This window comes from Protopterus annectens, chromosome 3.part1 (genome assembly GCF_019279795.1).
Source record: "Protopterus annectens isolate FY-2018-M chromosome 3.part1, PAN1.0, whole genome shotgun sequence".
In the NCBI taxonomy this organism is placed as follows: Eukaryota; Metazoa; Chordata; order Ceratodontiformes; family Protopteridae; genus Protopterus; species Protopterus annectens.
The window spans coordinates 863,266,811-863,293,367 of NC_056732.1; positions in this window are offsets into that span (position 1 = coordinate 863,266,811).

A 26,557-nucleotide genomic window follows, 5' to 3' on the forward strand; every position below is an offset into this window, starting at 1 on the left:
GGTTTTCCTTAGACCCATGTGCAGCACTGGGTATCCCTTTCCTGTGCAGTGATACCCTGCTTGCTAGGTAGAGGCCTCCTTTTTTCCCCCAACTCATCTGCAGTATTTCATTCCCTGTCTACCAAATGAGATTCTCATATGTTCAGGAAAAGTACTAAGGGCTCGTTCCCTCGCCAAAAGGTCGGCCAGCCCTGCAAAAGTGGTAACCTGATACCCACTCACCCACCTATGAAAATAAGTGCTTAGTTCAGCAATATATTTACACACATGTTCATCTACCTTGCATCTATACTCATGAAACATTTTTCTAGAAGCTTCAGGTGTTAACTTAAAACACTCTATAATAAACAATTTTAAATATATTATAATTTAAACAATCAGTATCAGACAATTTAGAAACAGCAGTTAAAACTTTACCATGGAGTAAGGGGGTCAGGCACTGTACCCAGAGCCCTTGGTCAACATTATATTGTTTACAAAACCTTTCAATCATATGAATAAAGTTATCAAAATGATCACCATGTGTAAATTGTGGAAGAAATGTACTGACCTTTATTGCTTTTAGGGTTCAGTTATTCTCTTCCCTATTACCTCTATGACCCTGGTGAACAGTCAGCATCTCCAATTCATGTTGCCTCTGCCTCTCATTTTTTTCAGCCTCCAAATGTCTCAGTCATTCATTTTCTTCAGCCTCCAAACACCAGTGTCTCTGCTGATTCTATTTCCAAATGTTTGGCCTCCAGTTAAAGTCTCTTTAAATCCAGACAGATTTTTAAGTACTCTGAGTCAAATTGAACTGTCCATTTTCTGAGACTTGTACATCCCCAAGGCCAGTCTGGTTGTCCTCCTGGTTGCTGAACTGTGATGCAGTTATGGTTAAGGCTGCAATCATTTCTGCTTTAGTCAGATTGGCATGCACCAATCCTTTGGCTTGGTACAGTTCAGCCAATTGGCTTCTAGTCACTAGCCATAATCCTCTGATGACATTCTTGCCTGCTATCCCTGACTAATTAAGCTAACAAATAAATAAATAAAACTATTGTGATATGAAACTCTGAATGTCTACCGTGTGGCTGCTGGAGAGTACAAACACCTTCATTAGTGTCCAACTACTGTATGGCTCTTAACAAAGGGTGTACAATCTTACTGTGTACTATTAATATTAATATAAATAGTAGTCTGACCAAGACTAAGGTTATTAGGAGTGGCCCACAGTGTCACCAAATAAATATGAAAGTACTCCCAAGACTTAAATATCTCTACACAAATCAGGCACAATGAAAGGTTTAAATATATTTAATAATAAATAATGAAAGAACAAGACAATACTAAACATATATCCACAGTGATATCAGAGTTCAAAATCACAGGAAATATTTAAAACAACATTAGAGGATAGTCTAAAATAAATAAATAAAAATATCTAAACTAAGCTTTACTATATTCCTGACAGTACCTAAGAGAATTATACTATTCCCTAGAAACTTACTTTATTAGAGCAAAGCAGATGTTGTGTGGAATCGTTCTTGTCAGGTCCAAGACTAAATACAGAATGCTCAGTCTCACTAAGAAAAATTCTCAGAATAATATTTCAAATATTACTGCTGGGATAGCTTGCAGAATAACATCTCTTCTTGTCATCTAACTTCTAGTCTCCAGGCCAAAACAACCATTGATGGCAGCTGGTAGCATTTAGCATCTACCTGTCAAAAAATACAGACAAGGGCTTCTCCTCAGATCTGTGGCAGATGCTGGAAGTCATAAAACAATTGCATTCCTTCATGATTTCAAAACTTGTAGTAAATTCACCCTAAAGACAATACAGAAAGTTTCCTAGTACAGACAATGTGCCTCTTGTCGTATTGAAAACTGGAAGATACCATCTTTTATAGCCTAGCCATAAAGTAATTTATTTTCAGTTCTAATACATTTGTAACACAAGCATCTTATATACATAATTTTGATATTCAGCAATGACATATGATTATTTACAAAATTCCAGCTAGGTATGCTGGCAGTATTTCCTTTTGTCACACTGGAACTCCTGTTGTTGTCCTCCATTAATACTGTGTCCTTCTATGCCTGCATAGGACAGCCACCAGAAGTAGCTCGCCACAAACAACTTTTATGTGTATGTATTACCTATTGTGTCTTTTATCTCTGTTGGAATAGTGCATGCTGGCAAGTAAGTCATTAAGATTGCTTTATTTATACATTTGTTTCCCTACAACAGTTACATTTCATCTTTCACCTATGGTGAGGGCTTCCCACAAGGACATGTCAAGTGCGTGTTTTGCTTTTATTCCTCACATATGTCCTGTATGTTGCATAAGTAACTTAATTGTTAGCTCCCTGCTATATAGTTTCCGTGTGCCATACCCAGGCAAGGCCTCCTAGTAAGTAATTATTATCTGTAGCATTACTATGAGATATATATGGCATATGTAATTAATGATATATAACATGTGATAAAAGCATGTTTTCCTGACCTGTATCATCTCTCTTCTTTCAGCACATCCACCATCAGCCTGTGTACTGATCTCAAAGTGGGATTTGATGTGTAGCGGTATAGCCTCTGGCATGCAGGACACAGATTTGGTGAAATAGTCTGGTGCAGATGGTGACAGTCATGTGGATGAGGCTGTGTCTTTAGGTGTGGAGGAAAACTTGTCTCACTATTCTGACAATACAAGGACATTAGATGATGGGCAGGATGAGGCCTGTGGTCCACAGCCACATGTTGAGTTTGTTGATGATGATATTATATTCCCACAACATGTTGATACTGCTCAGTGCAGTTGCTGTAGATGTGTAGCTGGTGTGTGAGGGACTAAGTCAGATGGTGTCCACCTACTCCTACAGGCAAATGAACATTCCCAGAGATTTCATGGATCTGACATCCATGCACTTGCCAGTACCATGAATCTTGCTGCACACCAGCTGGGTGTGTTGCATGAATGACAGGAGCACAGATATGGTGAGTTCATGGCAACATTGACTGCACAGAATTAAAGCATGTTACCAGTGTCATAGTCCATTGAATCCCTGGCTATGGCAGTACTACAGTAGTGCTATAGTATGAGCAGAGTTCTGCATCTCCAGACTGTCCTTAGCCAAATGCCACATGGAGAGGCGGGCCACCTCTCACAAGACCAACCCTTGCCCATAGGGCTTCAATATCGATGTTCCAAGGTGCACACTCTTCTGCTGCTGGCCAGTCCTGGCACTCATGAGCAGAAAGTTAACTCACTGTCATGCTTCTTCCCACCGTGTGTCTCCACATGCTGGCATCACCCCACCAGTCTCCTCTGTGGAGAAATCTTGGCCAAGTGTGTCCATACATGGTATGGGCAGACAGGACTATGGCGTCAGCCATTAATGCAGGCACCTTAGACTGTATTAGAGTAACACTGACAGTTGATCCACTATATCCAGCAGTGTCAGTCTCAATTTGTAGTGGTGAGGACTGCTGTGAATATCATCTGCTGTGGTTGTTGTGAAGTCTGATGTCACAGGAGTCTGAAATTTTTACTAACCATAGCTGACTCCATTTTAGTCCATTACACTTTATCCATTTTTTACATTGACATATGTTGCTTGTAATATTGACAACAGTTCTGCATTATGTCCTGAGCATGTTTCCTGTTTGCAACTTTTGATAGTGGACCAATAGGAATGGGTTTCACAGAAGTAACATGTATACATATACACCAATATGGGTCTGTATGCATACATGAATCACTTGTCACCTGAGCTGATGATCCATGTTGTGATAGATTTGTGTATGCTCACACTGTTCTATGTTAGAGTTATGTTGTTATGTCTGATGCTCAGTTTGTTTGCAACTTTTTCAATAAATGTACATATATATATATATATATATATATATATATATATATATATATATATATATATACACACACACACACACACACACACACACACACACACACACACACACACACACACACAGACACATACCAAGTAAAGATAGGGATATAAAATATACGTTATGTAAATATTGTATGGCCTTCTATGTAGGAAAAATGGAAAGGTCTTTGAAACGAAGGATTTATGAACATTGTTATGACATTAAAATAAAAAGATATTAACAATGCCCTTTTCAAACATATTTTACAATGTAAAGAAGTGAATTTTGCATTCTTTGTGCTTGAAAAAGTTCCACAAGACCCAAGAGGTGGGTCATGGGAGACAAAAACAGACTATCAGCAAATATATTGTCAGCTGGTTTTACAGGCAAACATGGTCACTGGACTAAATGCAAATATCTCCCTGCCACCAGTCCTAAAATTAAGGGCAGCTAGATTGTAATACAAGAAGCTTTATAAGTTTATTGTAATTTATAGATTTTAAATGCATATTTTTATTTACATTTCTATTTATTAGAATATTTCTACCTATATAATTTTTAAAATTTTAGAGGTATTGGATTTTGAAATTTATCATAACAACACGGATAGTAATATAAGGAAAATGCAATATAGATTAAATATAGAGTCAATATGATCGTTCGGTTACTGGAAGGTAGCAACATTATTGTTCTCTTACTTTTCTATTCACCTCTTTTTTCCAATAATATTTTAATTTTTAAGGTAAGATTTATATATTCACCTCTGTGAATGTATGTTTAACTTGTGTTATTATTACTGCTACCTGCCTGTTTAAACTCAAGTATAGCTCACCACAGATTTTAATGCTGCCCTCCTGGTGCCCTTCTGTCTCCCTAGCCTTCCCTATTTTACTTCTACATTATATTTTCTTATCCAGCCCACCAGATACATATACGTATGATACTACCTCCAAGGCTTCACTCTGCTCTCCTTTACCAGTAGTCTCTCACACTTACATTATTTTTCAGGCCATTTATCAGCCATACTTCATTTTGGTTTATCTGCTAGCCTCCATAATACAGCTACTTAAAATTATTGTTTACTTCTTCACCTCTTTTCTCTGTGCTTGCTCCAGCCCTCTCTGTTTACCCTCACTTTGTTAGGGCTCATTCTACTCCCCTACCCTATCACCATTCTCACACACACCCTAATCACTTACATTTATAGTTACTATGACTCATCTCCCTTATCAAAACCAGCCATTACATCATCAACTAATTAATCCCAGCAAATAACTCCTCCACCATTAAACTCCATCTATCTTTACCTATTACTTTTTCATATGTATCCCATCTCTCTCCATCTCTCCACCTTATACCTACTCTTCTACCTCTAGAATCCATTTACTATGGTTTCCCCCTCATACGAGTTGTTAACTTTGAAAGAAAGTTACTGTTTGTCGTTTTTGCATTTAAGTTACCTGTAACACATTGCATTTAAGTTACCTGGCACTTGCTCACTAAAGCAATTATGTAAGTCAGCTCTAAAAAATTAAAAGCACTACACCCTCACAAACTACCCTTGAGTACCTTGTTCCCCATTGGCCCTTTTTTTCAATTATAAAGGAATTCCCAATACTATTCTAGCATGTCCAAAGGTCAATTGTCAATCTCCTCTCCGGTACAGCTGGTGAATCTGGGAATCTTGAGGCAATGTTACAACTGCGTCATGTACACAGACAACCCTCTCCAACTCTCAACAAATTCCAACACATGTGAGAGATGCAACCATATAGCCAAACTGGAGGCTAAGCTCTCTCAACTCAGTACTGGCACCAGTCAGGAGGAGAAGGAAACCACACTCACTATAATTCCAGTCTCACATAGACCTACCATGACAACAAACCAAACACATAAACATACAAAAACATACTCGGAGGCTCTAAATAAAATCTGCCTAAGAAGCAGAGACCTCCAAAGCAGACACCCAAGCAACGGCTACCCCAAAACAAAACACATGCAGCACATAGCTCATAAAGACAGTGTGCCGAACAGTCACAGCCCTTAAGGCTAAACAACACACCTGATACACTTGTAATAGGTGACTCTATCATTAGGCACACTGACGTCGCCCTCACCAGGCTGAACAAGGAGAAGGTCACGGTGAGCTGCCTGTCGGGCGCTAGGATCCACCACATAACACAAGCACTCAGGTCACTCCAAGGCAAGTACAAATATGACTCAGTCATTGTCCATGCTGGTGTGAATGACCTGAGATGTACCTCCCTGGACTACATGAAAAGAGACATAGAGGAGCTCTCTGAGCATGTAGCCCAGGCCGGTATGACCCTGACCTTGAGTAGCATCTTACCCTCACCAAGAATGATGCCACAATATGAAGACAAGATGATCAATTTCAACAATTGGCTTAAGTGTTGGTGTCATTCAAAGGGGATCCAGTGCCTGCCAGCCTGGGATGACATGCTCAACAAGCCACAATGCTTCACTAGGGACGGCTTGCACCTGTCACCCCTGGGCTTTCGGATATTGGCAAAGGCTCTTGCTACCCCCATAGTGCCTTTTTTAGGCAAGGCTCAAAAGACAAACCCACCTCCATAGGTATCACAAGGGATAAGAAACTAAGAGTAATGCTACTCAATGGCAGAAGTCTAAACCTCAAGATGCACGCACTCAAAACTCTCCTTAGCATGGAGAACATCGATATCTGTGCAGTAACAGAAACCTGGTTCAAGGCTCCCAACAGCACCCCAGCACTACCAGGTTATACCTCATACCATGCTTTTTGGCCCCAAAACTTGGACCGAACCACAAAAGGAGGGGGAGTATCAATATTGTCAAAGACACCCACACCTCCAGGTTGGTGGCACAGCACGAAGCATCAGAGACTATCCATGTGCAACTAACTGTGGTTAAAACTGCCTTCCAGTTTATAGCCTGCTACAGACCACCCTCCCAAACACAGGAACCCCACTCGGACTTCCTGAGAATACTGGAAAATATGAAGGTCTCTCCAAACACCATTATATTGGGCGACTTCAACTACCCAAACATAGACTGGGAGTATTACTCTAGCTCCAACACCCTAGCCCAAAGGTTCCTAGAATTTATAAACTCAAATGCTATGGAACAACTTGTTACTACTCCCACAAGAGGGGAAAACATACTGGACCTCATCATCACCAACATGGGGACACTGTGCTCCAGACCAGAAGTGTATCCCTCACTGGTAAGATCAGACCATAAACTAATCTCACTGGATATTCACATCCCGACCCCACCCCCTGCCTAGAAACCCACAGTGAAAAACTTCTCTAAAGCAAATTTCACATGCCTCAAAACCGAGGCAAAATCCTTCAAAGCCCCTGGGCCTGTGGAAAATACGGCCCAAACCGCAGAATCCTTTATAAACGCATTCTATGAGCACCTTCAGGAATGCATGGATCATGCAATCCCAAATAAAACCAAAACCCAATCCTCCAAAGGCAGACGTCCTGTCTGGTGGACCTCAGCCATAAACAAACTATACAATAGAAGGAGGAAGCTACTACATGATAGAGCAAAATCCCAAAAAGGGAAGGCATCTCTGATCAGTATTAGCAAAAAACTACGGGCACTCATAAAATCGTCTAAGGCCAGCTTCAAGAGAAAAATTGCACAGGACACTAAGGATAATCACAAGGCTTTCTTCAGTTATGTTAGAAACCTGGGTGGGAATTCCCAGATATGCTCAGAATTAGTCCAAAATGACAAAAAATACACTGAGCCCACAAATATTGCCAACATCCTAACTGACAGGATCAGTGCAAACTTCTCCCCCCCTCCCCACCAAAAAGGCAAATATCTATCCCAACAGAGTGCTGCCCCCCTGACATCTCAGATGCTTAGGTAAGAGCCGCCCTCTCCAAAGCAAAAAACACAGCATCAATGGGACCAGATGGTGTCCCGGGCTGCGTCCTACATGAACTCCAAGAAGAGCTAAACCCAAACATAAAACTACTGTTCAATCTTAGCCTTACTACAGGATATGTACCCAAAGAGTGGCGTACAGCAACAGTGGTCCCTCTCCACAAAGGTGGTGCCTCAACGGATCCTGGAAACTACCGCACCATAAGCCTGACTAGCTTGGTCTGCAAAGCTATGGAAAGGATCATCATGGACCTCATAAATAAAGATATTAGGGACCTACAGACACTGGATCCTACCCAGTTTGGCTTTGTTAAGGGCAGATCCTGCCTCTTAAACCTGGTTGATTTCTTTGAAACAGTCACCAAGGCCATCGACGAGGGGAAGGTGGTCCACACAGCCTACCTGGACCTCGCAAAAGCCTTCGATACAATACCCCCACTCGGGCATTATAGATAAGCTCACCAGCTTAAATATAAACCCCTATGTCACTAGATGGGTTGCAAACTGGCTCAAGGACAGAACCCACATGGTTAGAATTGCTGGAGCCGTGTCAGACTCCAAACCAGTTACAAGTGGCGTCCCACAAGGCTCAGTCCTGGAACCTCTCTTGTTCGGTATATATTTTTCGGCGGTACAGGCCAACACGGAAGGACTGTGGCTGACCAAATTCGCAGATGACTGCAAACTGGGCGCCATAATCAACTCTCCAGCCAACACAAGTATCCTCCAAAAGGGCCTCAGAAACAGACAACTGGTGCCAGAGCCATGGCCTCAAGCTAAACGCCAAAAAGTGTATAGTCATCCCCTTTGGCAAAAACAAAGTGCCCACAAATTACCACATAGGTGGTAATCCATTAAGTACAGAAGAAGTCATTAGGGACCTGGGGACCCAAGTTGATAGCAATCTCTCATTTGACAACCACGTGGCCAAAGTGGTTAGAAAAACATTTTATATAGCCCACCTAATCATGAAGGGATTCACATCTAGATCAGGGGAGGTCATCGTGCCTCTTTACTCATCCCTCATCAGGCCCATAATTGAGTACAATGCCCTTTTGGGATGTACCTTACCAGACACCTGCAGCAACTGGAAAGACCCCAAAAGTACCTCACCAAGAGGATCAAAGGGTTCAAACAGATGCCATATGCTGCCCGGTTAAAGAAACTCCAGCTCTACTCAGTGGCATACCGCCTGCTCAGAGGCGATCTGTGCCTGACGTATAAAGCCATGTCCAACCCGGAATTAATGGATATGCTGCACCTCAGAAAATCCAAATCCCATCGAGCTACGTGCTTGAGAGACCTGAACCTCAGCACTGAAATAAATAGGACATGCTGGAGGGACAGATTCATAACCCAGAGGCTCAATTCACTCTGGAATAAAATCCCAGTCCAAGTTAGGCAGAGTCCCACATTGACTCTCTTCAAGAAGAATCTTGATGAGTGGATGGGAGATCGTAGGTTTACCCCAGCTATATCACTTCTGTGTCACTGTTAGACAGAGGCACAGTATACTAACCTCAAAAAAAGGCATAGCAAAATTAATTTAAAATGGGTGGCGAAAGCCAAACACACTCTGGCTAGGCTTATAAATGCCCTAGGGCAGATAGCCTAGCATGAACCTATGAACCTATATAATTTTTATAGTATTTATACTCACATTCCTAATCATAACAACACAATCCACGTACAAAAGGCACATTATAATTCCTGTACCTATGAAAAAATCTAACCAGGCTTTACCACTAGATATCAACACAGATAGTTTTTCTAATAGTACAGCCTCCCTGATTGAACATAACAGCATTTACCTCATTAAAATTCAATTATTTCTACTCTCTAACAAAACCAGACTTATTCACAACATAGTCTTCAAGGTTGCCAGCAAAATTAACTTTACTTTCCACCTCATAAACCACCTCTCTAAACTTTCCCAATGTGAGGATATTCACCCTAATCCTGAACCTACACTGTCATCTAACTCCCATCTACCCACTTCCTCTAAATATTTGTTACTAATAACAGTAACTATTCAAAGAATCTGCAATAAATTTACCAAATTTCACTCATGGCTTGCTAATTTCTCCCCAGATGTAGTAGCAGTCACTGAACCCTGGTTAAATCCACACATTCTAGATACTGAAATAGTTTGTCCTGGATACAGTATTTTACAAAAGGACACAACCCAAAAAGAAGCAGCTGGTGTTGCACTTATCTACCATAACACCTTTGTAATAATCTACTTTTTAATACCCCCCATCCAAATCTGTCCCATCCTTCAGTAAAACAGAATTTCTCTTAACATCCCTACAAATAAACAATTCTAAACAAATATGCATTGGCATACCCTACATATCCCCTGGTCAAAACATTCCATCTCTAGAAGATTTTCTTTCCTGGACATCTAGCAGCATTAGCAATGACACTATTATTATGGGTGACACAAATATCAATTGGCAAAGTCTAATCACTGACACCCCAACAAATACCATAAACCTACACGGCTTTACTCAACTCATCACCAGCCCTACCATAATTTAAAATAATAATCAATTAGACACAACCCTGGATTGGATCCTAGTAACAGATCCTGTTAAATATTCCAATTCAAGTACTCTCCCAAATTCCATTACTGACCACTTAGCAGCATATTCCTATAGGACCCCCTTCAAGAGCACAAATCCCATACCCATAAAACTTAAAGAAATGTATCGAAATTCAAACCATAACAATTTAACAACATGCTAGAACCCATACATTGGTCCCCATTAAAAAAAAAAAAAACTATAATTTTAATAAAGTCTTTTTTGATACTCTCAACAGCTTAGCTCCCCTCAGAACCAAAAGGATAAAAATTTATCACACCCCATCGCTAATTAAAACCATAAAACAAATACTGCTAACCAGGGACTATGCCTGGAAAGAATTCCATAGAAATAAAAATGAAACCTACTATCTTAAATATAAACAGCTATGAAATAATGCAAAAAAATAGTCACTGCTGACAAAAAAATATTTCTGTCAACAATTAACCAGCCAAACCAATAATCCCCCAAAAATGTGGCAAATATCTCTGCGCTCCTTAGTCCTAGTACTCCACTAAACCCATCACCTGCCCCTGACAAACAGCCAACTGAAATAGTTGACATGTTCAACTCCAGCTTCATAGATTCTATACTATACTTAAACTTGTTAATTGTCCAATACCTAATAGCAACTCCAGCACATTGAAAAATATAGCCCCAGCAGAAACAGTTAACAGAAACCCTAACATAAATACCTCACCTTTTCATGGCATCTCCATAGCTAGCCCTACATCTTCTACTTTCTCTCTGCAATCTGTTCCTACGTTACTAATTCACAAGCTTCCCAGAAAACTGAAATCTTGTTCACTATCTGCAGATAACCATCCCTCAAAATACATAAAAGCTGCTGCTGACACTATAGCCTAATCAGTTAGCACTTTGATTAATAGATCTATCTCAGAAACTGAAGTTCCCAAACTCTGGAAAAAATCCATCATGACCCCCTTACAAAAAGGTGGAAAAACCAATGACTTAAACTATCGACCCATCTCTATCCTCTCCCTTCTGTTTAAACTACTGGAAAAGTGCATACACATGCAACTAAACATCTTACTGATAACAATCTCCTTGCACTTTCCCAACATGCTTTTTTTCCAGCACACAGCACTTCCATTGCACTTCTATCCATCACAGACACCATAAACAAAGATATGGACACTGGCCAATGAACATCAGTTATCCTACTAGATCAATCCAAGGTCTTTGATACAGTGTCATATCATAAGCTATTACAACAATTATCCACCGTAGGATGTTCCCAAGCTACACAAACTTGGTTCTCCAATTATTTAATGGAAAGACAGCAGTGTATGAATTGCAAACTGATCTGTCAAAATAGCAGTGAACTAGAACAGGAGTCTCTCAAGGATCCATTCCTGGATCCTTGCTTTTCAACATTTTTATTACAACCTTCATACTGCATCCCTTCAAAGTACACTTATCCAATACGCCAAGGACTCCACCATTATCTCTTCTTCTAACAACTTTAAACACCTTCTAAAAATGATACAAGATGCCTTCACCTCTATTGAGACCTGGTTAAATTAAGCACACTTACTACTCAACCCTAATAAAATTAAGCTTCTGTTGTCACCAAAACCACATCTGTCAGATTTTAAAATATACTTGCAAAATAACATAGAAATTGAAATCATAACCAAGGCTAAGCTGTTGGATATTATTATAGATAACAAATTTACCTTTGAACAACATACACTTAGTGGTATCAAGAAAACTCACTTCAAACTAGGTACACTCTATAGACACAAACAATTTTTGGACAATCAGCCAAAAAAAAAAACACTTGTCAATACCTTCCAGCTCCCTTCCCTCCCATATGGTGCCCCTATTCTCACTAACCTCCATATATCCCTAAAGAATAAGCTTCAATTTTGCTATTATAAGATAGCCAAATTTACAGCTGGCACACCTTACCATAACATACCACTGTCATGCCTTCAATAAATTAACTAGCTTGAATTCACCTACTACCTTAACTTTGTACAGCTATCTCTTGCTCACATAATAATCTACAAACCAGACAGTTACCCTACTTTAAAATCTATATTACAGCCTTACACCCCCTCCCATAGTCTTCGTTCCACAAATAAATAACTTTTAAATGCATACAAACCCAACAAAAGACCTGGACATAGCCTCTACTCCTATGTTATTGCTAGACAATGGAATGACCTACCTCCAAATATCACTGCCTTAGATTCCCATAATACTTACAAAATTGTGCTAAAAAACACTTTTCAACTCTCAAATATGCACTTGCTCTCGAACTAAAGACTGTCATAGCTAATCTTTCCCCTTTGACTTCCTCTCTCCCTCCTTACTGTCTATACATTTCTTCACCTCATCTTTTTTCCCCTCCCAGCACCTGGAATCTCCTGTATTTCATATTTCTTTCCACTTTCATTCTCTCTGTTTCTCCTGTTCATTTTTCTACACCTGCTTCCTCTAATAATTCTCTCACCACAATTTTCACTAATATCCCTCAGACTATATATCTCATTAACCTCCCTACCACACTCACTAGAATATCCTTCTCACATCTCATACAAAATTCTATCCTCTTTTAATTTTCCCCTCCTTTAAATACTCCTTACATCTACCACTACTATCTCTTTATTATCACATTTTCTTCTCTGCTACACTCAAAATGCGATACTTTGTTTTACATAATTAACTAAATTTCCTCTGATTAGAATTTTCATCTCAATTCTAGAATTTTAGACTAAACTTTATATTCTCTGGCAAATGTTGTCTATGCTCTTGACAATTTGCATCATGTCCAAAGATATATGTATGCATCTATTTAACTGTAAATGCTGCTGATCTCTGTATTATACCAGTAAGCTATGTAATATGGAGCTATAACTGTTATATCTTATGTCTGTATGTTTTTGGAGCTTTTTTCCCTGGGTCTCTGATGAAAATGGGTTCCTGGCCCACTCAGACTTTCCTGGTCATCAAATGTCAGTAAATAAATAAATAATACATAATGTGTGTAGATGTTCAAATCTTGTTTATATAAGTGTTTCTAACCATATATTTTTATTCATTTAATCTTTAGGCATGTGCAATAAAATTTGTTAGAAATGTTAGTTCTTTAGGGGCATTTTTAGGATATATCTTTAAAGTAATTATTTAATTCATTAGTTTAAATTAATTGTTTTAGATTGATTGCAAGGAAGTAGTATACATAGGGGAGGTTTAGTGAAGCATTTTGTATGAAGAAGTCCTTTGATGAGGATGAAAAACAGTGAACCCAAGAAGTGTTTAATGATCGATCCGTTTTATTTTTTTGTGGTTAAGTGGATGTAATAAAATTGTTTTGTTGATTTGTGGGCTGTCCGTTTTTGATTAACTGCACCTCTACAATATCGTATTGGATGTTTTTTTGAGTTGTCTCAGAAATTGTAATCTCCTTGGCACTGGTTTCTGCTGAAGTGTCTCTAAACATTTAAGACATTACTATAGCATTTATAAGGTCACTATGGTAATCCAATCCTCATGTCAAGTGAGATTTTTAGAGTCCTGTTGAGACAGTATGCGCATAATCAAAGGCTTTTTCTCATCAGAAGTGAACACTGATTTCACTGAGTCATAAAACATATCTTTTCGTGAGTGTGTGTGTGTGTGTGTGTGTGTGTGTGTGTGTGTGTGTGTGTGTGCGTGTGCGTGTGTGTGTGTGTGTGTGTGTGTGTGTGTGTGTGTGTGTGTGTGTGTGTGTGTGTGTGTGTGTGTGTGTTTAATATAGATGTGTGTATGTGTGTGTGTGTTTGTGTGTATTCCCCCATATTTAAGCATTTGTTTGGGCTTTTGGACTAACAGACTAGGACATTTTTTTTATAACTTGACCATATAGCATAGAGGTATTGAAGTCTGAAGCTGTAATTAAACAATAGTGCCAAAATAAAATTGTTAGGGCATCAGCAGACCTGAATAACAATGTTTTGCCCTCATACATATCTACAGCTCATAGGTTCATAAGTGTTTACTAGGCTAAAGACCACAAAGGCCTTTTTAAGCTGGCCATGCATCCCAAATCTCTGACAAGTTCTGATACCCTTAATAAGTGTAAGCATGGGCCTGGGGGATGAACCATTTACAGGGTACCTGTGTCTATTAGAGACATAGGTGCCAAACCAAGGATGAATTTCCAGTTTCCTATCCAATTGACCAAGCTGCACTTGAACTGGGTAAGGGACAAACTCTGCTTTACATGGATGGGGAGCCTGTTCCATAGATGGGGTATACTCTAATATACATACCTATCTCTACAGCAGGTCCTATTTATATCTCAGGCAAGGTTTAAGTCTTTAGAATGAGTAATTCTGGTGATGTTTGTTTTGTGGATATGCAGTAAGCCCATCAGTGTGGGGACTGACAATGCCCTGTATGACAGGCATAGATCTCCCCTCAAAAGCCTGTATTAGTCAGAATACAGGGATAGGGCCTTGAGGCAGTCTGCACAGGATATTCTACTTATGCCCTGTATTCTTTTAATGAGGAACCTCTGTGGACATTCCAGTTGTTGGATATCCCTGGTTAGGTACATACCAATGGGAGCATTGTACTCAATAGGCCTAATGAATGTTGAATACAGTGGAACAATGACTTCCTTGGACTTAGATGCCATACCTTTGTTTATAAGTTGTGCAGTATAGAATGAGTTCAGAACCACTGTAGACATTTCATAGTCAAAGGCTACATTACTATCTGCATGTGTCCCTAAGTCCCTAACCACTGGGTCAACTTGAAGGGGTGTGTTGTCAATATGATAGTTACCAGGTATGGATGACTTCCCAAAGGATACTATTATGCATTTCTTGTCATTTAGTTTTAGTCCATGGCTCTGACACCAGTTGCTTGTCTGTGTCAACCCTTCCTAGAGAACATTTGTGTCACTGTGAGATTCAATGATAGCTCCTAATTTGCAATCATCTGCAAATTTTGCCAGCCAGAGACAATTGACATTGGCCTTGACGTCTGAGAAGTAAATGCCAGAAAGGAGCAGTCTGAGGACTGATCACTGAGGGACTCCATTTGTGACTGGCCTTTTGTAGAGGTGGACTCTCCAATTCTAACTTCCTGAATCCTGTCTGTAAGCCATTTGGTTATCCACTGGGTGACATATGGGTTTCTACCTAACCTCTTCAGTTTGCCAACAATGCCTGAGTGGGGTATTCTGTCAAATGCCTTGGCCAGTCAAGGTAGACAGTGTGAACAATTTTGACCTCATCCATTGCTTTGGTGACCTTCTCAAAGAAGCCCAGCAGGCTGAGTAGGCATGAGCTGCCCTTGACAAATTCAAACTGAGTTGGGTCCAGTGTCTGGAGGTTTACTATATCTCTGTTGATTATCTCCATGATAATTCTTTCCAAGGCTTTACAAATAAAACTAATGATGCTTATGGGTCTGTAGATTCCAGGGTCTGTAGATGGCCCACCTTTGTGCAGAGGGATGACTTGTTGCCTTTCTCCATTCATGAGGCACAAAGCCTGTTTGGAGGTTACAATTAAATAGTAATTCTAGAGGACCTGATAGGTCATATTTCATGCTATTTAGAAGGCATCCTGGGATATTATCTGGGGCCATTGATGCAGTATTCTTGGTCTTAAAGAGAGCACTAAGGACCTGTTCCCTAGTGATAGTTCAGCTTTATTTGGCTTGTAAGTAAGAGGCTGGTTAGCATATAAACGAATGATAAGCAGAACAGATATGGACAGGAAAGATGAATAGCACAGAGCAGATGAACTCGTGGGTAAAATAATGTGGAGTAACATAAAAGGAATGAAAAGGCAAATCAGGAGAGTCTGAAAAGGAAAAGTGGTTTTATTGAATTAATGGAGATGGGAAAATATGTTGTAGGATAATGACGATAGGTATGACAAGGCATGGAAAATGTTGAAGATTCTAAAGGTATCAGAACCAGTGAGAGACAAGCACATAAAGTTATTGCATAGATGGTACAGGACTCCAAGGAGATTAGAAGAAGGCCAGAAGAAGGCCAGTGGAATAACCCAGAATGCCAGAGATGTGGGAAAAGAAAAGAAGACAATATTCATATGTGGTGGGGAAGCAAAGTGGTACAGAAAGACTGACTAGAAATGAAAACCATACTGAGAAGGTTATATAATATGACGGTGAATGAGGAATAGTCTTTGTGCCTACTGGCAGTGGATGAAGGCCAAGGAGTATAGGGGAATGAAGAATGTATATCCTGTTAATGGTGGGTTGGTTCAAGACTGAAACAGGTAAAGCTTTGAAAGAGGGACACCTTAACAAAATATAGCAATAGACAACAGAACAACAGAAAAAGGTACATATCTAGTAGGAAGAGTAGTGAAAGTTGTGTAAAATGGTTGAGAAACATATGGGTATAGGGAGGCGAACAATAAATAGAAGAAGAGAACTACAAGGGATGAATACTATAATTTGAAAAGAGGATAGTCATGCATATGCTGAGAGGAAATATCAAATATGGGGGAGGACCACACAGCAAAAACCATAAAACTTTGTATGCAAATAAAAATGTAATTTGCATAAAAGGCAACAATTCAATAATAATATGAAAATACTGTATGATATGTGTGGTGTAAATTGAGATGATATGGCTGTATATTTATGGAAATAGACCAGACTGTGATTGTGTATGTACCTTTATTTATTAAAAATATGATTTAGAGAGAAAAAAATATCAATGTGGTAAATCACATTTAAGTATGAGTATTGCAGGTTTTAGCCTTAGCTAATGTAGTTTGGTCCTGAGTGCAAACCTAAATATTCAAACAAACCCAGCCTTGGGTGAAACTACATGACTCACACCCAGACATGATTTGCTGGTGTTTGCTAAGTGTCATTACATAAAAGCAATGTCACAGTGCATAAATATCTCATTTTCCTTTCATATTCTCCAGTTATTCATGTTTTCCAGAGATTTACAGGTGACGTACTGCTCATACATCCACTCTACTACATGATGGCACTTTGCACAGTACAACTGTTCCAATGCTGTTTCTGCTGCTTCTGTTTTTTTTTCCTGATGGGGGATATTTACAGGAGAAGTGCACACACACATTCATCAGATTTGATGTGGATATTCCACTTTCTTCTTCTGAGTGGTATTAAATGAATTATTATTATTATTATTATTATTATTATTATTATTATTATAAGTCTCTATGCCTTGCATGTGTGTTGGGGGGGGGGGGGGGAGTTGAGGAATTAGTGTTTTCTTTCCATGTTGCTGAAGTACTTGAATTTAGTTTATCTAATTAGTTTCTCAGGGAAAATGCCAGGCCTGATGCATCTTTTTTCTTCTTCTGCTGGCAGTGATTACTGCTTAAGATTCGGGAGTTTGAGATGGAATCATAGCTATGTGTAATACTGGATTTATGGTGTGCATGTACAGGTGTATAATCACTCTTTGTTCAAGGTTTTTAAATTAGGCTTCAGTGTATAAGGGCCATCATTAATGTTTTCTTTTCACATTTTATACCCATTTTCCACCAGTTCTTCAGTAACTTGATCTTTGAAAAAAAAAAAAGCAGTTCACAACATATACTTGACTTTTTAGAGTTAGAAAGGATGGCTGTTTTAATGAGTGAAAAAAGTTTAGTATAGGTTTATAAAGCTCACTTGTTGAATATTAATTTGGTGTGACGACTCACAGAATGTTTATGCAAGAAAAGGGTTACTATATGTCCCATCTTTATGCAGGACAGTCCCTACTTAGGCAGATGTGTCATGAAAAAAAATAAAAGTAAATAAATAAATAAATGGCAAATGTCCTAAGGGTTGAAGTCAACAACAATTTTCCAAGTTTCTACTAAGAAATGCATAAAACAAATCCTTTATATGTGAAATGCCCTAATTTGATATGAAACAACAGAGACAGCTCAGATTCTACAAGACAGACCTTTTATTTTGACAAGGTAATGTCCAGTTCTTTGCACTGGTTTTGGGTAGGGTTTTTCATGAAAAACATCATGTTTCTGTAATTCCACTTTTGGCATCTAAAAAAGTAATAACCCTGTACAAGGGTTCAGCTCTTTTAAACAATGCTTCTTGAAGATTTATGCTGAGGATGGAATCATTTCTTATATATTTCGTTTTGAACTTATAAGGTTACGTTGCATGTGGTGCTGAGCCAAGTAATGATTTATTGGAGTACCATAGAAGAGATATTAATTACTTTAGTCACAACATAATTTTAGATCTAGGAATTTCAAGAGCTGTAGAAAAAGTAAGGCATATGATGGCAGGTAAAACTGTCATCTTTACATCAGACCAGCTTTTTCAAATAACATATATAGACCATTTCATTGTTTTGATATTTTAGCTATCTTAATATAATTGCATTATTAATATTCATACAAACAGGAGGGCTGCATGCTCTAGATCCATGTAGATTTATTAAAAACCAGGCTATTTTGATGGCTATACTGATATGCAACAATTATTTTAGAGGTTGTGAATATGTCTGCCATGACCTTGCATTTTTGTAAGCTGAATTTCACTTGCAAGGGATTCATAGATACATAGCATATTGTGGCATTATAATTATCATGTGTAGTAGCCATGCATGGGTTGTGGGTAATTCTAACACACTGTGTAACATGTCTTCTTAGCTGTGAATAATTATATGTAGTGATCATATGAAGTGAACCCTTCAATTAGTAGTGCCAAAACAGCACTCGTCTGTGAATCTCAGCCAAGGTTATAAATGCCTTTACAGCATCATTTAGCAAAATCATAAACTGTAACTTGCTGTTTGAGCACCACTGGGGTATTGGGATAAAGCCCTGGCTACTGCTGAGGTGACACAAGTGCAGCTAGTGGATTAGGTGCTTGAGGCCACTGGTGGGGTGGGGATGGGGGTCAAGTCCAGAGCCAGCTGCACACACTGTCACCATCCCTCACAAGAGAGTCAGTAGTCCAGGGGCAGTTTGGGTGTGGAGTTCTAGTGATAGGCTCATATAACCCACAAATGGGTGGTAGCCTTAGTAACAAATATACAGAAGGGAAATGTATTAAAGGATACCATTGTGATAGGGTTCATTCATCTTCTTACCCAGGAGATTAGATTAGTACAATAAAAATAGTGGCATTGCCAGGATGCTGCAGGGAATACAAAGCACCCCGGTGGCTGGCTGAATGACGATTCCCTTTACAAAGCTATCTTATTGATTTCAGAAGTAATCCAGAGATCAGTGGAACAAATGGACACTGTCTGAGCAAGGCAAAGCTTGACCGTTGGTATGCACAGGTGCAAAAAATAACACAGGATAAAATAATATGCAGTTTATTTTGTATGAACAGTAAGATGTCTGCAACATTTGTAGGCTACAATGAGTGAATTAATTGGTTATAATTCCTTCTATATTTTCTCTGCTTCCAATTAATATAGCTAATGATACAGTTATTACTAGTTCAATTAATAAAGGAGAAAAATTAAACCTGATTTTTATTTTCAAACGTCATCTGGAGTCTCAGATAAAATGAAATATATTGATCTTTGCCTTTGATTTTTTTCATTTTAAATAGATGATGGGTTCTTTATTCCAAGTAATACATATATGTTAACACTCAAAATAAAAACACCAAATGGCTTAATTAAATTTTACATGTTTTCCTATGTAATTAACAGGCTATTTCATAGTTAACATTTTCTTGACATTCTCTAAGGATTCCCTCTGAAAGCAGAACTCGCAGCCATTGTTGATTAATTCTGAAATAACATGTTTTGACAATTTAATAAAAATATATGAACATTTTGTGCCCCCTGAACATAAGGCAGTTTGTTTGCATGAGATGTAGGAATTCAGAACTGAGTAATTTTTAAGATTCCATAGTAAGAATGAAAGAGAGAGAGAGAGAGAGAGAGAGAGAGAAAATAATACAGGAATACTGGTTGATTCTCATTAGACCTGGAGCAAGAAATTACTAAGTTCATTATACATGTCTTCCTGTATAATAAAGGGAAGACTATAATGGTTAAACAATCTCTTTCTTAACTTTAAGTTTTTCCTTTTATTTGTTTATTTATGCATTTATTCATTTATTTAATGTGCTTCAATATTTTTCTTGCTTTACTGTAAAAAGAACAGAGAATAATAATACAACTCACTCAAGCATGTAAGGCTTTTTTTTGTTCCATCTTCCACCCATACCTCCTTAAGGCATCCAAACGTTTTTTGAGTTTGTCTTCTTTAAGTAAGTTACTTTCCATCTAATAATAGGTAGTATAGGAGGTAAGGAACTATTAATAAAATTATACTAAGACCGTTAATCTAGGATGTCCCACAGTGGAGAAAGTAATATTTGTCTCCCATGTATTATTCATATTTTCATATTTTCTTTCATATCTTCATAACTGAAAAACCTACATGTTAATTCACTGAAAATGACGGTTTATATCAAACAATGCTGGAATTATTGCCAGCTGTTTGCTAGTAATTACAAAAATATGCAATATCTCCATTTGTAATTAGCACTTCAAAAAACAAGTGACTTACAAACTGTTGCAGAGCATTAAGTGGAAACTGAAATGCTGTTGAAGAAAACTTCTGTTGATATTTGGACTGTAAGTTGCACATCATTAGAGATAGCCAGTATTATTTGTACCACTAATTATGCAATTAAACTTATGTTTTCAAATGTCTGTAAATATCTAAATAAACATGCACTTATAGAGGAATTTCTAGTTTTCATGTGAAATGTCTGAGGCAGAGGGCCTATACATCCCTGGAAGGCTGTTAATACACACCCTGGAGGGTATTATTTCACTTTGGAAGCTCAAATTTTTAAAACTTTCTACTTCATATGATCAAGACCATAACATCAATGTTTTGAAAATTTGAAACATCAATAAAAAAAAAATATATTTTTTTTTATACTTATGCAGGGGGCAAGCTCCACTGCTCCACCATACGCCCTGCTAATTAAATATACCAACTCTAAAATCCCATTACAGTGAAGAGAATGGTAAATATCCTGGTCCACGCTATACGCCAATATCCATTTAAACCGTTCAAAGTTTCAAAACTTCTATCTTATGGTCTCGACCATATGAAGTTCAGTTTTTAAACGCTGATATTTCAAAGTAGATCCAATATATATATATATATATATATATATATATATATATATATATATATATATATATATAAGATTTCCTTCACCTAATTTTTCAAACTTGCTGTAGTATATGTAAATGGTGTTGGAAGAAGTATTTTATATCCAAACTATAACATTTTCAAAAAATTTCCAGATATTGACTTCATTCTTTCAGTTCCTTACTCCTAACATTTGTAGTTTGTTGCCAACCATTGGGGACTGAATTCACTAAAAAATAACATAAATTTGAGTTTCAGACTTTATTTCCTTCAGAAAATGTATGCTGACTCAAATCCTGTTGTTCAAGTAAGTGACTTTCTAATTTTATAATAACAATAATTATAAGTTGTTCCTATTGTTGAGCCTTTGTCCCCCCTTTATTTTAGACTTTATCCAGATTTTTTGAGTTAAGAGGTGGAGAGGCATGTAAACACCTCCTAACTACTACTGCCGGTGCTCTTAAGCCCTCACTCTCTCTTTCTCACACAAACACGCTTCCACTTTCATGTATGCAAGTATGCATAAACTCACACACACACAAAAACATAAAGACACAAACACATGCAGATGTGCACACAAACTTTTATTTCTTTCTCTTTTATGTTTCTTTTAATTTTTATACTCATTAGACAAGAAAAACATTGCTTAGCAAGTGTAAAATAATGGCTCTATTGATGTCACTCTCACTTTCATGCACTTGTACACAGACATATGTACACACACATACACACGCACACGCACACACACACACACACACACACACAGACACACACACAGACACACATACGCACACACACACGCACACACGCACGCATGCACACACGCATGCGCGCACACACACACGCACACACGCACGCACGCGCACACACACACACACACACACACGCACACATGCATGCGCACACACACACACACACACACACACATAAACACGCACACACGCACACACACACACACACAGACACACACACACGCGCACACGCACGCATGCACACATGCATGCGCAACACACACACGCACACACACACACACAAACACACACACACACACACACACACATATGCATGCGTGCACACACACACACACACACACACACACACACACACACACACACACACACACACACACACACACACACACACACACACACACAAGGTTTTCTATTTTTTTTTTCTTTACAGCAAAAGTACTGCTTAGCAAGTGTAAAATAATGGGGGCCATTATCTCCTTTACAGTTCAAGCTCCACGGCAGCTTAGTATGCTGCCATTTAGCAGTGGACTCGTTTTTCAGTGGACATTACCTGTATATTAACACCCTGCTGGAGAATATTCATTTCCTAGTCAGAGTGGCAATATACAGGTCACCCATTCTTTAAATTGTATTACAGTATTTATGGAGAAGACTATGAATGTACTGACTATTGCCACTGTAAAGAATACTTCTTACTGATAACATTGCTATTTGCAGTTTTAATACCTTTTACTGTTCACAAAATGTTTTCTTTTGTTTATATTATGCTTCATAAGTTTATTTTTCAGAAAATGCTCTGGAATGCAAGATTCATATTGGCTGTTAGAGGTGTGACGTTACGCACCACATAGATTGTAATTCATGACAAAATTAATCTCACATGTTGATATTTACTCTGCTCTTGGCATATAATACTCCCTGTTAAGATTCTATTTGTTACATACTACAAACTTATGATAAATAAGATACAACTGTAAATTTGCATACGTGAGAAGCAGTTATCCAAATAATAAATGAGTTGTTTGTATATACAGGTGCGACTTGGGTTGTTGAAAAGTCTTATCACAGTCTTCTATATTCAGTCATATTGTTTTGTGGTCAAATGGATATTATGCACCCCGCCCCTTCATCTAGTTTTGACAGTTTAACATGTATTTTACACTGTAAACTCCCCTCTTTTATTATACCTTCTTGACTTTTGGTATTAGGTTTCCTAATCCTGCTACACTATTGTATGCAAAAATTGTCATTTTTCCTACTTACTTCTTTTTAAGCAAAACATTAAAGCCATTTTTGTGTTGACTATTCTCCTTCTTGTCTACAGCTTCTAAAGCTAGTAAATCTTATCTTCAAATCTTCCATGTTGAAGTGCCTGAGGACCTCAGTTCACATTTTATGACTTCTTCTATCCATACTTCTAATTTACATCTCTTATACATCTCTTGTGTTAGCCCCAACATATACTGTTTAACAGACCATAACTGAGCTGGTCTCATACTCTTCACAATTTTAGGCATTTAATCATTTTCTGAAATCCTTCTTTTTAGATGCAGTCTTTAAGTAAAGAACTGTCAGGCACTTTAACTTCTTTAACACGCCCATTTTCTTCACATGACTCGCCTCTCTCTTCCTTTTTGTCCAGATAACAGTCCTTCACATAACTCAGCTCTCTCTTTCTTCTCCTCTAGATAACAATTCTGCATCAAATTCATAGAATTGGATCCTGATGTTTCTGTTTTCCTTTAATATTTTACCTTTTCTGCTCCAGATAGAGATTTTACTACCTTTCCCTCTTTCTTTAGATTATCTTCCAAGTGAGATATTTACCCACTCTTCTCCTTTAAACCACCAAAAGTCTGCTATGTTTCATCACTTCATTTCCATTCTGTTCATTATAGCTACCGCCACCTCACGCTATGTTCAGTCTTCCTCCATGAGGCCTTTGTTTGGAATCATGATTCTGTCCTAAACAGCCCATTGGATCAGTATAAGTCTCTCATCTGTCTTTTGAATGATAGCTGAGATTTACCAAGGGTTAGCAAAGTGTGCTGTCCAAAATAACATGGGTAGTGGCCACTTGTAGAATGCGGGTAATTCTAAGGCACAGACTGCATTTTTGAAATGTGGTCAAAATAGGATGCCTATGTCTTAAGAGACAATTTAATAAAGGTATATAAAAAATATGGTGGCATGCAGAGCATGTTAATGAATACATTATGGCATGTAAAAAAAAAACCCCTAACATAAGCCAGATAGCATAAATAAATCAAGAAATTCAAAATGGCAGAGTGAATCACAGGCTTATAAAAAAAAGGTGGCAGATGGTGGATACAATTATCTGTTTTGAATGTAAAGATTTGTAGTGTACATGATGGGAATGGTGCTAGAAATATAGTAGTGGCAGCACAGCAGTTTATGTTTGCAGGTGCTAGCAGAGGCATTGTAGCCATCTGAACCATGGGATAGTGTAAAACAGTGCATAACATAGAACCACCAGATATGCCAACTGATGACTGACAATTTCCAAGCAAAAAAATTATGTTGTGAGGGATCCAGTCAAAATGTGTCATCTATAAGCAGATTCAAGGGAAATGCATGGTATACCCAATACTTTTGATGGAAAGATATGGGCACCGTTGACCATCTCCGTTTCATAGACCTTCTGGTTATCTATAGGAGACACATTAGTGGATATCTCAGGTGTCAGCCTGGTGAATTCTAGAACAGTTCCCCAACATTATAATACACAGGCACCATTAACAAATCTCAGTTACATGGACCTTCTGGTTATCTATAGGAGACACATTAGTGGATATCTCAGGTGTCAGCCTGGTGACCAGATCAGTTCCACAACATTATAATACATGGGCACTATTAACCATCTCAGTTACATGTACCTTCTTGTTATCTATAGGAGACACATTAGTGGATATCTCAGGTATCAGCCTGGTGAATCCCAGACCAGTTTTGCAACATTATAATACAGTATGATCAGGACCATGTCTGATTCCCCAGAACAGCTGAGGAGAAAACCAACACCATGTGGTCCTTCTAGGACATAAGTAATTTCTGTGAGGATTTGAGGGCTAAAGATTGCACCTACATTGCTAATAATGCCCCACCTAGTCCAAATGCTCAGAAATAAACATGATAATCTTCAACTTCTTAAAGTGTCAGCAGGTCTGCAGTGCCCATATTATGTACAGTGTCTGTCTGTGTTCTAATGTGGCAATGTACACGAATCATTTATATAACACATGCCCATCATATACCAGCACTTCCTGTGATGGGCTAGCTCACATAGTCAGCTGATTGGTAGATATGCACCATGTCAGATCGGCAGGCCTATGTACACAGGTGCCATGCATGCATGTTAGGAACAGGTCATATATAATATGTTGTTTATTTTGTGTTAAATGTGATGTCAGACATGTCCTGGAGTCCTAATTGATGATCCCATTACACACTCTTCAGACCATGAGAGCGAAATGCCATATAATTCAGTCTAAATAAAAAAAAATTATCATAATGGAATGGATATTAAACTTTTGAAGAGACAGATATAATATTCAGACACCCAAGGAGGAGCACTACAATATAGTCCAGATATATGCATGAAGATAGTTGTTGGTGTGCTATACTCCACAAAATGGCATTATGAAAACAAATGCAGCAGCATGTGGATGTCACAGCAGGACATGAGATACAGATCATAACAGCAGCAGCAGCAGTAGTAGGCTAGGGTATAGAGTCAGTGGAGGAACACACAGCAGTAGTACCACAGCCAAGGCAAGAAAATACAGTGCAGCCCTATCAAAGAGGCAGCATCTGGTCCAAAGCAAAATGCCATGACACACACAAACACAATGCAGAATAAAATAATGCATGCAGTGTAACATACAGGCATGGACTGGCCATGCATGTGTCAGCCGCCACCATGCTCACACAGATCAGAGAGTTTTCAGGGCAAAGTCAATACCAGTTCCATTTGCATGGTTACACAGTAACAGATGACTGTAGTATTATTTATGCATTTATTTAATTAGTGGCATTTGATTACAAGGAAAGTCCAACTAGTTAGAAATCGAATTTCAGTTGAGGCACTGAGATAGAATCATGGGGGTGAAAACAGTAGCCACATACTCTAAGAGCTTGCAGTTTTGGCACTGTGTACCACCCATGGCAGTGAAGTGTGGTATATTCACCACAGCTGGGCATCCCATGTGTTGGTTCCAAACTGCAGCAGTCTTCATGACTAAAAATGGAAGACAGCATGTCTACAGGTAACATTGATGCAGGATCACTAGTAGT